The sequence below is a fragment of the Vombatus ursinus genome, unplaced genomic scaffold, assembly GCF_900497805.2.
Source record: "Vombatus ursinus unplaced genomic scaffold, bare-nosed wombat genome assembly UNPS02015175.1, whole genome shotgun sequence".
NCBI lineage: Eukaryota > Metazoa > Chordata > Mammalia > Diprotodontia > Vombatidae > Vombatus > Vombatus ursinus.
In genome coordinates this window covers 6,355,136-6,368,427 of record NW_020954953.1, presented here as the reverse complement: position 1 = coordinate 6,368,427, position 13,292 = coordinate 6,355,136, and the positions used below count along the sequence as shown (strand labels likewise).

At 38.4% G+C, this 13,292-nt stretch overlaps 1 protein-coding gene across 2 annotated transcripts in view; it reads right to left on the bottom strand.

Annotated features, from left to right (window-relative positions):
• LOC114031479 (sorting nexin-9) overlaps positions 1–13,292 on the bottom strand; it is a 131,230-nt gene that overhangs the window by 51,200 nt on the left and 66,738 nt on the right. The window lies entirely within an intron of this gene.

Genomic DNA, 13,292 nt, shown 5'->3' with positions numbered 1-13,292 from the left:
TCTGATACTAGGCTTCTAATAACCGGCTAACCATTTATCAGCAGAGCTATCAGGCTAAAGGTCTAACAACCCAGAGCACATTTAGGAGCGAAGGCAGGCTATATTTAAAAAAAAAAACAAAAACAAAAAAACCACAGGGTTTGGTAAACTGAGAAAAATTCACACTGGGAACCATCAAATGGCTCCTGATGCCTGCTGAAATCCTCTCCCTCTTTCAAGGCTCAGTGGTATCCCCTTCCCTTCTTGAAACTTTTTTTGATTCTTCTTGGATGTCTCCACCCCCTCCCCCTCCAACGAGATATATCTCCTTTCTTTCCTAGTTCTCATAGGACTTTGCACCTCTCCCTATAAGCTTATCACTTTCCATAACAATAAGCGAAAGAACAAATGTTAGTACTAGTGAAAAGTAGCTATCCGTGATATCAAGGAACACTTTGGTGAGAAGTAGCCCTGGCACATCCCCTGAATTAGTCCAAATCCTGGAGGGAAAAATCAGGGAGGGGGGGATGGTCTGCCTAACAAGAATATAAATATGTCTTTAACAGGATTCATCTGCCTTCTAAAATCATTCATTTTCATCACTCACAACCCAGTATTGTTAGTCATTTGTTCATGCTCCTATGTCATCCCAAATGGACTAAGATCCCCGCAGAGAAGCAATCCATTGCTCTTTGTGTCCCCCCCTGCTCCTAGAAAAGCTTAGTCTTTCTCTCTGTGTTGGCATTCAAACCAAGACAAATAGTTCTTCACTTGCAATTATTCCATTTATAGTGGTTCACACTTGTCAACAAGGCTTTGGCAATGACATCCATGTTATTAACTATGGCACTTAAAGGAGGCACTGCAGAGCTGGGCTACTTCCTGGCCCCTAAGATCCCATTCTCTCCTCAGTTCAGGACCCTGGAACTCCCCCCTGCCTAATTCACTCCTCTCCCCAGAGGCCTGTGGCTGTCTGTTTTCTCCCTTTGGCTCCTCCCCTTTTCTACATGGCCTGTTTCCCAGAGACCTCAAAACGCTTAATTAAATTTTATGTGATTACTCTATTGCCTTACTTGATTGATATATACTTCAATTTTTATTATATACAGGATTCAGGTGTATAATTTTTATTTTATTAAATAACTGAAAGCTATCAAGGCTAGGGGATGCCCGAGTTCAAATCTCATTCCTGACACTGTGTGACCACTGCCATTTAAACCCTGCGAGCTTCAGCTAACTCTCTGAAACTAAAGATTACAAGAAGGCCTGGGATCTGCACTGGTTGGGATGAACCAAGGATCCTTGATTAACAGATAAATGATTAAATATAGTAGTCGTTGACATTCTATTAAAAAAAAAAACTATGTTGAAAGGACTATAACCCTTTATGACAATTGTGTTTCCTGGTTCCCATTTATAGTGCCTGTGGTCACATGAAAAGTAAGCACCAGGAACCCAGGCTTTCAAGGACTGCCAATAGGTCTTGATTATGGTATTAAAACTGAGCCCCATGGGGCAGCTAGGTGGCGCAGTGGATAGAGCTCCAGCCTTGGAGTCAGGAGGACCCGAGTTCAAATGTGGCCTCAGATACATAACGCTTATGAGCTGTGTGACTCTGGGCAAATCACTTAACCCCAACTGCCTCAACAAAAAACAAACAAACAAAAAAAACCAAAACTGTGCCCCAGAAGCTGGCTTTGTTGATCACTATAGAAAACTAACCCTTAATTTAGCATTATTTTGCCTTTAGCATTGCAGTTGTGTTTCCAACCCTTTGTAACCCCATTGGGGTTTCCTTGGCAAAGAAACTGGAGTGGTTTGCCATTTCCTTCTCCAGCTCATTTTAGAGATGAGGAAACTGAGGCAAACAGGGTTGACGTGTCTAAGGTCAGATTTGGACTCATGAAGATAAGGCTTCTGATTCTAAGTACACTGCTCTATCCTTTGAGCCACCTCGTTGTCCTGCCTTTACCAAGGCCAACTAATCTTTACCAAAAAAAAAAAAAAAAAAAAATTCCAGAGGATTTTCTTATGACCAGTTTGGGACTCTGAGGACAATTTATGAAACATAATTCCTCTCTTCTTAGTGCTAGATTTGGAGTCTGAGGACTCCAACTCTGTCACTGTGTGACCTTGGGCAAGTCACTTAGCCTGTGTTCTCACTTCATCTGTAAAATCAAAGGGTTGAACTAGTTAATCTCTGAGGTTTTTTTGTAGTTTCAAATTGTTTGTGTGTGTGTATGTGTGTGTGTGTGAGAGAGAGAGAGAGAGAGAGAGAGAGAGAGAAGGATGAAGAGAACAAGAAATCACAAAAGAGTAAAAAAAAAAAAAAAGGCATCAATAAACCTTTTTTAAAAAATGGTAGTAACCAACTTCCCCAGCCCCCCACCTCCTTTCTCCTAAAAATCTAGCCAGGAAGACAATGTGAGGCTTTAAATTGAAACATGAAATCCTAATTTGATTAACTACATGGTTGACTGTTTTTGTGTCTACAAGCTATGTAAAAAGTAATCAATGAGACCCAATTACCAAGAGGCATACAATGGCCACACACATATCTATTTAGTATAGAATGGATTATATTTACTGTTAGAATCTACCACCTGTTACAGGCGATGACTATAGCCAATCTTCGTGCCATTAGTAAAGATCTATCTAAGTTTGTGACGTGGATATAGCATTTGGTGCCCTAAGGTTTAAAAAGATTATTAAGGGTTGCTTTTCCAGTACTTTGTGAAGACCCTCCTGAGAGGGGATTGGGGCTCATTCTGTAGCCCTTCCTGAAACTTGAGATCCTGTGACTTGAGGTCCTTTCCCCCCTCATCCTGTGTCATAAAACTTCCCATCTTCCTTATCCCGTCCTTATCTTTAACCACCATAAAACCCTAAAACTACATCATCCTGAACATTGTCAGGCTGTATTGCTTTATGTCTATATAAGCCTGATCCTTCCAAATATTAGGGCCTTTTCATTAGCTTCTCACTAATGAGGCCCGTGATGCTTTTTCACATAAAATAAAAAGCACCCATTGGTTAAGAGAAAGTGGTCTAAGTGAATTCTTTCACACTTGAACCTCTCTCCCAAATCTGACCTCAATATTTGGATGTATCAGTTTTGTGATTATTCTTGGGAAACTGCCTTTAATAACTCAAGTCTTGGTTTCTTGAACCAAAGAACTGGGCAACATTATAAGTAACATATTTGAAAAGGACTTTTCAGCTAATTAGCCATTACAAAACATTTTGAAATGCTAACTGCAATATAACAATGGTTGCATTTCTGTCATATTTAAAGGACAACTGGGGCTCTCTTCTTTTAACTAACTTAACATTTATAGATCCAGCTTCTCTAGATCTGTATCCAAACAGCAGCTTATTTCAGATTTGCTGACTTCAAATTCTATTAAGGCACACTTCCATTAAAATTCCCATTAACCTTTTCCTTCTGAATATAAAAGTGGTAGATTAATATTCTTGCTACATTATCTTGAAGTGACTTTTGACTCAAAATCTTTGTTTTTATTTTTCAGAGGCCTCTTAATGAGCAATTACCTGCTTTAAACAGCTCCCTTTCATAATGAGTTATTTATGAACAATTCCCCACAGAAGGAAAGTGTTAGTAATGAAAACTTAATCTTCTTACCCAAGTCTAGTTTAATAATTCACAAATCCACCCAAAACCTCCTTGGCGGTGGCAAAAGGTTAAAAAGAGAGAAATTCATCAAAAGATAATACTTCTCCTATTGACATCTCCTAATTATCAATTCCACAAAATTACACATATTACTTGGAGTATTATATTTTATAGTCAAACCCCACATGCTGAGAATTTTGTAATGAATGACTCCTTTGTGTATGAAGTGAAGGCTTCCCTTTTGGTAGAGGATAAGGATACTTGAAATGAAAACTAGTGTCTGCATCTTGCAGCTGAATAAAGATCTGTTGAATGAATAAACCATTGAATTAGTTCCATGACCTTGGGCAAGTACTTTAACTTCTCTGGCTATTTGGCCCTCACAGTTTCCTTATTTGTTTAGACAAACGGGATTGAATTAGATGCTTTTTAAGATCCCTTAAAGTTCTAACAGTTGATTCTATGAAAACTGATACCTAGAAAGTCCTAAACAACTTCATGGTGAAGTTCAGAAAACTCATATAAAAACTTCTTGCTAGTTTATACTTAGGGATATTAGTAAACCCAGCCTACCTTCCCCTCCAACCCAATAGGAAGATGACCTATTGTACACAGAGAGCTTTCAAAGAAGATTCTGAAAGTGAACGTTAATGAATCATTGAACATTAAGGATGTTAGAATCTTAGAGATAATCTCTTTATAGAGGTAATCTCTTTATCTGTAACATGATAGACATGGATTAAGAGATATAGAGAGGTTAAGTAACTTGCTCTAAGTCATACAGCAAGTTAATGGAAAAGCTGGGCCTATAACTCAGAGGGCTTTTGAATCCAACTTCAGTGTTCAATGGACTAGAGATGTGTTCTTGAATCCAAGTTCTGAAGGAGACTTCTTCTGAATTGTTTATGCCTCTTCTCAGGGTACTTTTAACTGCCTGAACTCCACTAGTAAAAACACAGAATGGGTCTTTATTAATCTCTGTATCCCCCATGGCATTTATCCCAGTACCTTACACAAAGTAGACTTTCAAAGGTTATATAAGGAAGAAAACGGCAAGACAAGGAAATGAAAGAGCAGAAAATGAAAAGAAAGAAAGAAAAAAAAGGACGCAAAAGGAAGAGAAAGAAAGTTAGGTTAGCATGAAAGTACGACTTTAAATAGATTTTTTTTAAATCAGTCTTACCTCAACAAAAAGTCCTACAGATTATATTAGGAAAGAGAGGTCCTTTAATAATAAGATATTGACATTTTAACTGGGAAGAAAATATTACAACTCATTCAATTTCAGGGCACCCTACTTCCTGGCCCAGCAGAAACAAGCTTTCTGTCACTGGAAGCTTATATAATTCATTATCAGAAACACTGCTTTAGGCCTAGAAAATTGTATTTTCATTCCCTTTTACTTCACCAGGAAAAATCCTAACTAGATATTGCCTGATGTCTAGAAGTACTAACCTAATTCTACATCTTAAGGAATTTATTTTTATTTAGAGGTGAAAGATCAAAATCAGCCGACAATTGAATACTCCAGGTTTTTAGGCCTCCTTTCACATGATCTTCATAAGGCAGGGTAAAAATTAAAACTAGTTTACTTTATGATTCCTGAAGTGTTAATCTTACTTATCTTGTTAGAATGGCCAAGAGACAGTTGGAAGGGTTATGAGGTGGTAGTTGTCACAGCTGTGAGGAAGAAAGGCATATGTGTATGGAAGAGTGTCAAGGTGAGAGAGAGTGTGTGTGTGTGTGTGTGTGTGTGTGTGTGTGTGTGTGTGAGAGAGAGAGAGAGAGAGAGAGAGAGAGAGAGAGAGATCAAGGTTACCAAAATATAGAAGGGGAATACAATTTTAAAATGACTTTAAAATACTATGCAATTTTCAAATGACATTTAACTTTTAACAGCACTCTGATTCCTTTCTCAGTGAAGAAATTAGTTTGCAAGAATCATAAATTAAATTGAGAAGAGCCACCATATGGCATGGTTCCTCCCTATACTTCTCTCTAGAAAGGTAACCTAGGTGACCTCCTCCCATGTCCATGATCTTCCCAGCTATGGCCTTGTAGTATCTGAGGGTCTCTCTTCCCACATGGCCCAAAAGATCTCTACCACTAGGAAAGCATGTTTTCTAGTGCCTGCTACTGAAACTGTGAGCTATGGCTCTGGTGTTAATGACTAATGCAAATAGTAATACTCCTAGAGGAACTTCCAGGGAAGGCAGAGTAAGGGTTGTGATAGACGGGTCACCAGATGGTATAGATTTCGCAAGGGGCTTTTCAGTTCAAATAATTCACATGTGAGACCGAACCTAGATGATGGGGAAAAGTTAAAACTTTCAGTTCTCTGACTTAGGCAAATCTCCTCCATTTGGGCAGGGAGACTGTGTTTATATAAGTTGAGAAGAAAGTCAGGTTTACAGGATTTTTTACTTGGCTGGGTCATACTAAAATAAGAGTTACTCTTAAATGGAGAATGTCTAATTATCACTTCAGACATGTTCTACTCTGGCTAAAAATCTGCATCATTCAGACACAGATGACAGTGGAATAAAATAGTAAAATTTCTCCTCCCAAACAAGTCTTACATTGTGGCAACTTCTTTGCAAACACTATTTTATGCCTGTAATAGAATGCCAACTGACTCCAAGCTTAGGAAAGAGAACTGGAATCAGAGAAATCGGGTCCAAATCCTAGCTCAGCTGTGACCCTAAAAAAAAGTCATTTTGCCTCCTGAGGCTCATTTCCTTATTATGTATATGATGAAGAGGTTGGATGAGACAGCCTCTAAGGTCCCTTCCAGCTCTCCAAGTCAATGTTTCAATGCTTGCAATCATATCAGACTTAAAAGTCATACTTCTTGGGGCAGCTAGATGGCGCAGTGGATAGAGCATGAGCCCTGGAGTCAGGAGGACCTGAGTTCAAATCCAGCCTCAGACACATAACACTCACTAGCTGTGTGACTCTGGGCAAGTCGCTTAACCCCAATTGCCTCACCCCCATCCCCCAAAAAGAAGTTGTTAGAAGTTGAATTCCTAAGGCAAATCTTTTTGAGCCAATTCTCCTTTTGATGAACACTAATTTGAATACCTGTCTGTGGGCAAACCTTTCCTGATTATGATCAATGTGTGTCTGAATTTCCTATGCTTAATACAGTTATGTGACTGTTTTCAAAGAAAGACCTGTGGGAGTTATTGAGTTCAATCTGTCAAGATGCACTAGTGTCAAATCCCCAGTGGATAATACTATTAGATTATGTGCCGTGCCACCCCACCCCAAAAGGTACATTTCCATGAGGCCATAGTCAAACTACATGAAAAAGATTTGTAAGATATTCTACATCCTCTATTCCCACATGTCATAAATAGCAATGCTCAGGTACTTTCCAAGGGAGAATCATTTTACTTTGGCAAAGGAGTCTATTAAATTGTAGCTTTCCCTAGCATTCAAGATTTTCTTTTACCTCATTTATAGAAGAAGGAGAAGGAGAAGAAGATGAAGGTGGAGACTGGTTGAGGCTTTCGATGTAGCCAATCTGAGCCAAAATATCCCCCTTAAAATAAAAAGTGCTCTGTGAATAAAAATTAAAAGCACACCATCGCTTTTAGCAGGAAAGAGCAAATTCATGGCAGGGAAAGCCAAAGGGGGTGACTCCAGCATGCATTTGTCCACAAACATGCAAGAAAAATTAGCTTATTTCCAACATACTGGCACAACATTATTTTTCAAAATCTGTAGCCCCACACCACAATGCAATTATAGAAGCCTCCAAAACAAGATAAACAGCAGAGGAAAGAGCAAGTTTCATGCAAGTGATACAAACAAACTACTTTGAAGAAAGAAATGAAGCCAGACTGAGAGCATCAGATTCAGAACCTTCTGGTCTATAAGAGGAGACAAAATTTTAGCATGGCAAGTGTACCTTGGTCTATAATGACTATGAACCCGATATATGAAAATGTAGATTCCCATTAAAAATAGGGGGCAATTCACTTTTTTCAAAACACTCTTTGCTTTAAAGAATTATCATGTGTCTTTAAATGTCAAGGCCCTCTAGAACATTTAAATGTGATAAAATTTATTTAATTAATTGAAGCAACTCCAATCTGATTTCTTTAAACAAAGGGCTAGCACAAAAAAAAGGGTAGCAAACTGGCAAAAGGACAGATATCAGCACTGATGATGACCATTTCCTAAAGTTTATCTAATGTGAAATCAGTCACTATACCAAGTGGCCTAGAAGCTGCTTCAGACCATAGATACCAGATCCCCTTGCCAAGTAGAAAGACAGAGCAGCCAAGAGCTGGATTAGAGCATAATTTAATTTGTAAGCTCTTACCCAGGAAGACGCTACAGTATTATGAATGAGAAGCAGTAGAGGGAAACAATTTATGAGGCATAGTAGGGTAGGGTGCTGAATTTGGATTTGCAGACCCAGGTTCAAATTTTGGTTCTGCTGTTACCTCTATGACCTCAGGCACGTTACTTTACATCTTATCTTTTCATTTGTAAAATGAAGGGGCTAGGTTAGATAACTTCATAAATCCTTTTCAGCAATAAATCCAAGATTATAAAATCCAGATAAATAAAAACAAAATCAGTTCAGGATGGAGAAAGCAATAACGACTGAGGGGAAGAGAGGATCAGGAAAGGTTTTCTCCCTCTCCCCCCTGAATTCATCATATACATACATATATATGCGTGTATGTATATGTATGTGTATATATATGTATGGACATACTCCTCTGTTCACTTATCCACACCCCCTCCTAGTAAAATGTAAGGAGTGTAAGCTCCTTGAAGGCAGGAACTGAGTTGTTTTTTCCTTTGGTCTTTATATCCCCAGTGCTTATATGTCCCTTGCTGGATCATATGAGATTGAGCTTAATCCTTGAAGGAAGCTAGGCACTCTAAGAAGTATAAGTTAAGAGGGACTGCATACTGCATTCTAAGTAAGGGGGAGGGGAAGGAAAGGTGAGAGACAGGAGACAGTATATTGAAATTGGGGAATAAGATTTAGGTCAGTCTGGCTGGAACAAACAGTGTGCGGGTCTGGAAAGGTAGGCAGGGGCAAAATTATAGAGAATTTTGAACTCCTGACTGAGGAGTTTGTATTTTATCATAGAGCAATAGGAAACCACTGACTTATTTTAGGAATGTTAATTTGGAAGTTATGCGGAAGACTGATTAGAGAGTGGACAGGCTGAAAGCAAGGATAGATCAGGATGTTATTACCATAACCCATGGCAAGAGAGATGATGAACCAGGATGCTGACTGTGTGAATGTACAAAAGGAAAAAAATGGAGAGATGTTGCAAAGGTAGAGTAGATACAAAAGTTAGATATGGGAGGTGAGGTAAAGGAGAGAGGCATGGATGATTGCAAGGTTTACTGGTAGGACGATGGTCCCCTGAACAGAAATAGGGAAGACTAGAGGAGAGATGGGTTTAGGTGAAAATATAGTAAGTTATGTTTTGGACACATTGAATTCAGCAAGCAGTTGGCAATGTGGGACTAAAGGTAAGAGCTGGGCATTACATTTGGGTTTCTTCTTCATGACTATAAGTATCAGCTAATGAGATCAAGAGAAAGGGTAGTAATCCACTGTATAAATAATAATTAGTGAAATGAAAATTAAATCAACTCTGAGGTTCTACCTCAAACTCAACAAAATGACAAAGATGATGAGAGGAAAATGAGAAATGTTGGAGGGGTTGTGGGAAAACAGGCACACTAATGCACTGTTAGAATTACTGTGAATTGGGTCCACTCATTTCGGGGGAAAAAAGGTCAATTCAATGCATTGGCCAGAGCAATGAGGACCATTCCTTCTCACTACACCTCACTCCCCCCCCCACCACCACCATGCACACTCACTGCCTGGGAGGCAAAGAGAGTAGAGGCAGAAATATCTCTTGAGCAGAATAAAAGAAGAGTAGAATAAAAGTGAGTAAGAGAAAGGAGGGAGAGAAGAAAACAAAAATTGGTAATATCACTACCTATACTCTGCCTGTTAATTAGTGCCTGGAGGTGACTTTGGGGGAAGTTCATCTTAATGGGATGAAGGATGATGATGATACAGTAGTAAAGGAGACTAAGAATAGTCAGGCAAGTAGAATAAGATACAATAGTGACACAGAAAGAGGTCAGTGTATGGGAGGAAGGGGTGGTTGACAGCGTCAAAAGCTGCAGGAAGTCTGAGCAGAATGATGACTGAGAAAAAGTCATCAGATTTAGCAGTTTCCTTCCTTGGAAGGAGCAGTTTCAGTAGAGTGGTTGGGCCGAAGGGTAGAGAACTTCGTGTGAACTGAGGGCAAGGAACACAGTCATCCCCTTCTAAAACTCTGGCCCTGCCTGGAAGGAAAGCTGTGTAAAAGCAGTAGCTTGACAGAAAGAGAAAGGTATTTAAGGGCTTCTATAATGACCAATTAACAATGAAGACAAAACTCCTCCAGAATGACAATAGCATTCAATGATGAAATAATTCCATTTTCAAAAATTTAATTTACAATTTTTTTCAGAGTTACATCGATTGGGGTAAAATGAGGGTCAGGCATAGAGTACACTGGACATTTTCAGAGAATTTCCTTAAAAAAAAAAAGCTGGCCATTTCTAAGCTTTTAATAAGAGTCTGAAAATATTTTTAAAAGTGTGGTTCAATATTATTTTTAGCATTTTTTTGTTGGGAAGTTGAGGGTGAAGGAGATACTTGCTCTGGCAAAGCAGTGATGAATTTTCTTTTTTGTTACAGTACCTAGGGTACATGGAGGCTATAGGCATAAATGCTTAATTTTAGGAGCTCTTTCTTGTATATGAGTACTGACCTGACTAGAGGGTTTAAAAGCCAGAAAGCTGCCCATTCAAAATCGCAAAGGTCTTAGTTATCCTCCACTCCCACTCCCACTTCTAATTATAGAAAACGTAAAACCCTTTAGGTAAAACTAGAATTGTATAGGTTAAAAACAGAACATTGCCTATATCAAAGTCAACAATAATAATAAAACATCCTTATGCATGAACTTCCTTGTTCGATCTTTTGACCTTTGGGTCAAACTACTTTTATCTCTTTTGTGAAATAAAGGAAGAAATGGTGGAAACTTGTTGAAGATGCCTGGGGGTTGATAACGTTAACAAAAGCAAGACAAGTACATTATGAGTTGAGGAACAGGAAACAAGTCTCCAAGAAGGGTAGAACGATAGGCAGGATGAGAAGATATATTTGGACTGTTTTCAGAAGCATCTGTCCTGACTGCTTAGACTTTGGCTTTTTTGGCCTTTCACCAATTTGTCATTCATTCATTGCATTTTAAAGACTGCCTTTCCCTACCTATCTATCTGGCCCAGGCTGAAAGTACTGGGGTTGCTCATAGGCCAGTGCCTCTCTGAATAGCACAAGAGCTCTGATCTGTTCCATTTCCAAACTGGGCTGGTTATCCCTACTTAGAAAGTCTAGTGTCCTCTCCTATAGGGCTCACTATATTAATTTTTTTAAATAATTTTTTATTGATAACTTTTTTCACATCACCTACATTTCCTACTTTATTCTTCCCTCATCCCCTCCCAGAAGGCCATCACTTATATATAAAAAAGAGGAAGAAAAAAGTTCAGCTAAACTAAACATCTGTTTGGCCTTGCTAAGATAGGGTATAGTAAACAGATGTGAAACTTCCTTGTAATAGAGCTAGCTTTAAAAATATATACACACTAAAGTGGCAATAAAAGCCCCAAACTCTCCCTGCATGTGCACCCATCCCCCGCCATCTCTACAACAGCCTTTGAGCATAGGCCTGGCATATTGTCAGCTAGTACCTCTAAACAACAAATAAAATACAGTGAATGATTCATCTAAATGGGTGCCCAATCTCCATGCCAAATAATTCTTCAGAAATGGTATGGCCTCTGATTTCCAAATTATTCCTAGCTACAACTTTGCACAATATTTCACTTTTTGGCATAAGCTCTTAAGCCTCTTTCCTACAATCTCAGAGCTAAAAGACTAGGCCTTAAGATATCTTTCTTTTTTTTAAATAAATTTTTATTGGTGATGTATTTTGCTATTCCATCACCTACGTCTCCCACTAATCATACATTCTTTCCCTAAGCAGGAAAGGTAAGAAATTTGTTTTGGGGGAAGGGTGGCAGCATATAAGTATACTTTGCAGTTTCCTCACCAAGAACTGATGTAAACAGGACAGGTATTACTATTCCTGTTTTACAGACGAGGAAACTGAGAGGCAAAGGGATTAAACAACCTACCCAGAGTCATACAACCAGGTGCTAAAATGGAATTTCAGGGACAGCTAGGTGGCGCAGTGGATACAGCAATGGCCCTGAAATCAGGAGGACCTGAGTTCAAATCCGGCCTGAGACCAAACACTTGACACTTACTAGCTGTGTGACCCTGGGCAAAGCACTTAATCCCAACTGCCTTTAAAAAATAAATAAATAAATAAATTGGAACTTCAACCCTGATTTTGGTGTTCAAAGCCACTATACTGCCTAAGTAAAAGATAAAATGTTAATACTTTGCATGGAAGAAAAACTGCAATGAAAGTAATTATAGCAAATATTATGAAATTATGATCACTTAAAATGTTCTTGTTTTGTTTTGAAGATGGAATAATTGCTAGTCCTGCTGCACATCACAGCCTGGGCAATACACATGTTTCAATCCCAACCCCAGAGTCACTGGTTACACTGATCTTTTTCAAATTAGCTTCAAATTTAACTTTATGGTTTGCTCCAAAGCAGAGATATGAGAAGGCATTTCCCTCCTCCTTTGCAGAGCTGGAGGGACTATGTACATTCAACACTACACGTAAAGCCAGAGTTTTCTGATGGATTGTATAGTTTTGATGAACTGTTTTCCACCCTCTTTTTCGCTCCTTATAATAAGGGATGGATCTTGGAGGGGGAGGAATGAGTTGGAAATATAGGTGATATGAAAAAGAAAAAGACGCCAGAATCTATTTTGATACAATTTTTATTGGTATCTTCTGTTTTTACATTGCCTATACTTCCCCATGTATCCTTCTCCATCCCACAGAATCTCATATAATACATATTTTTTCCAAAAGAGAAAAAAAAATAGCATTATCAATACATTGGAAAAAAATCTGATAATATATTGATTTTTCCACACTGCAAAAGAGGAGAGGAGTGTCTTCTCCTTTCTCTTCTTTATTCTTTGTGATTCTGAAACATTTATTTTCAATTGTTTTGTAGCTGTTCTGTCTACTTACATCGTCGGAGTCATTAAGTATTTTTCCTTGGTTCTGCTTTACTATTACTTTGCCTAATTTCACCTAATTCTTTCCTTGATTTTCTGTATTCACCATGTTCATAATTTCTTATAGCACAGTTAATATTCTATTGCTATTCATGCACAATTTAGCTATTCTCCAATTAATGACTATCTACCTTGTTTCTAATTCTTTGCTATCACAAAAATTGTTGCTATAAATATCTTGGAAACTTTCTTTTTATCAGTGACGTCCTTGGGATGGATATATGTCTAGCAGTTGAATCTCTGGGTCAAAAAGGCATAGAGAACTTATGTACTTTATTTGTATAATTCCAAATTGTTTTCCAGAATGGTGGTACTAATCTGTAGCTACACCAATATTATGTGTTAATGTGCCTGTCTCTCCACAACTCTTCCAACACTGGCTATTCACATCTTTTGTCA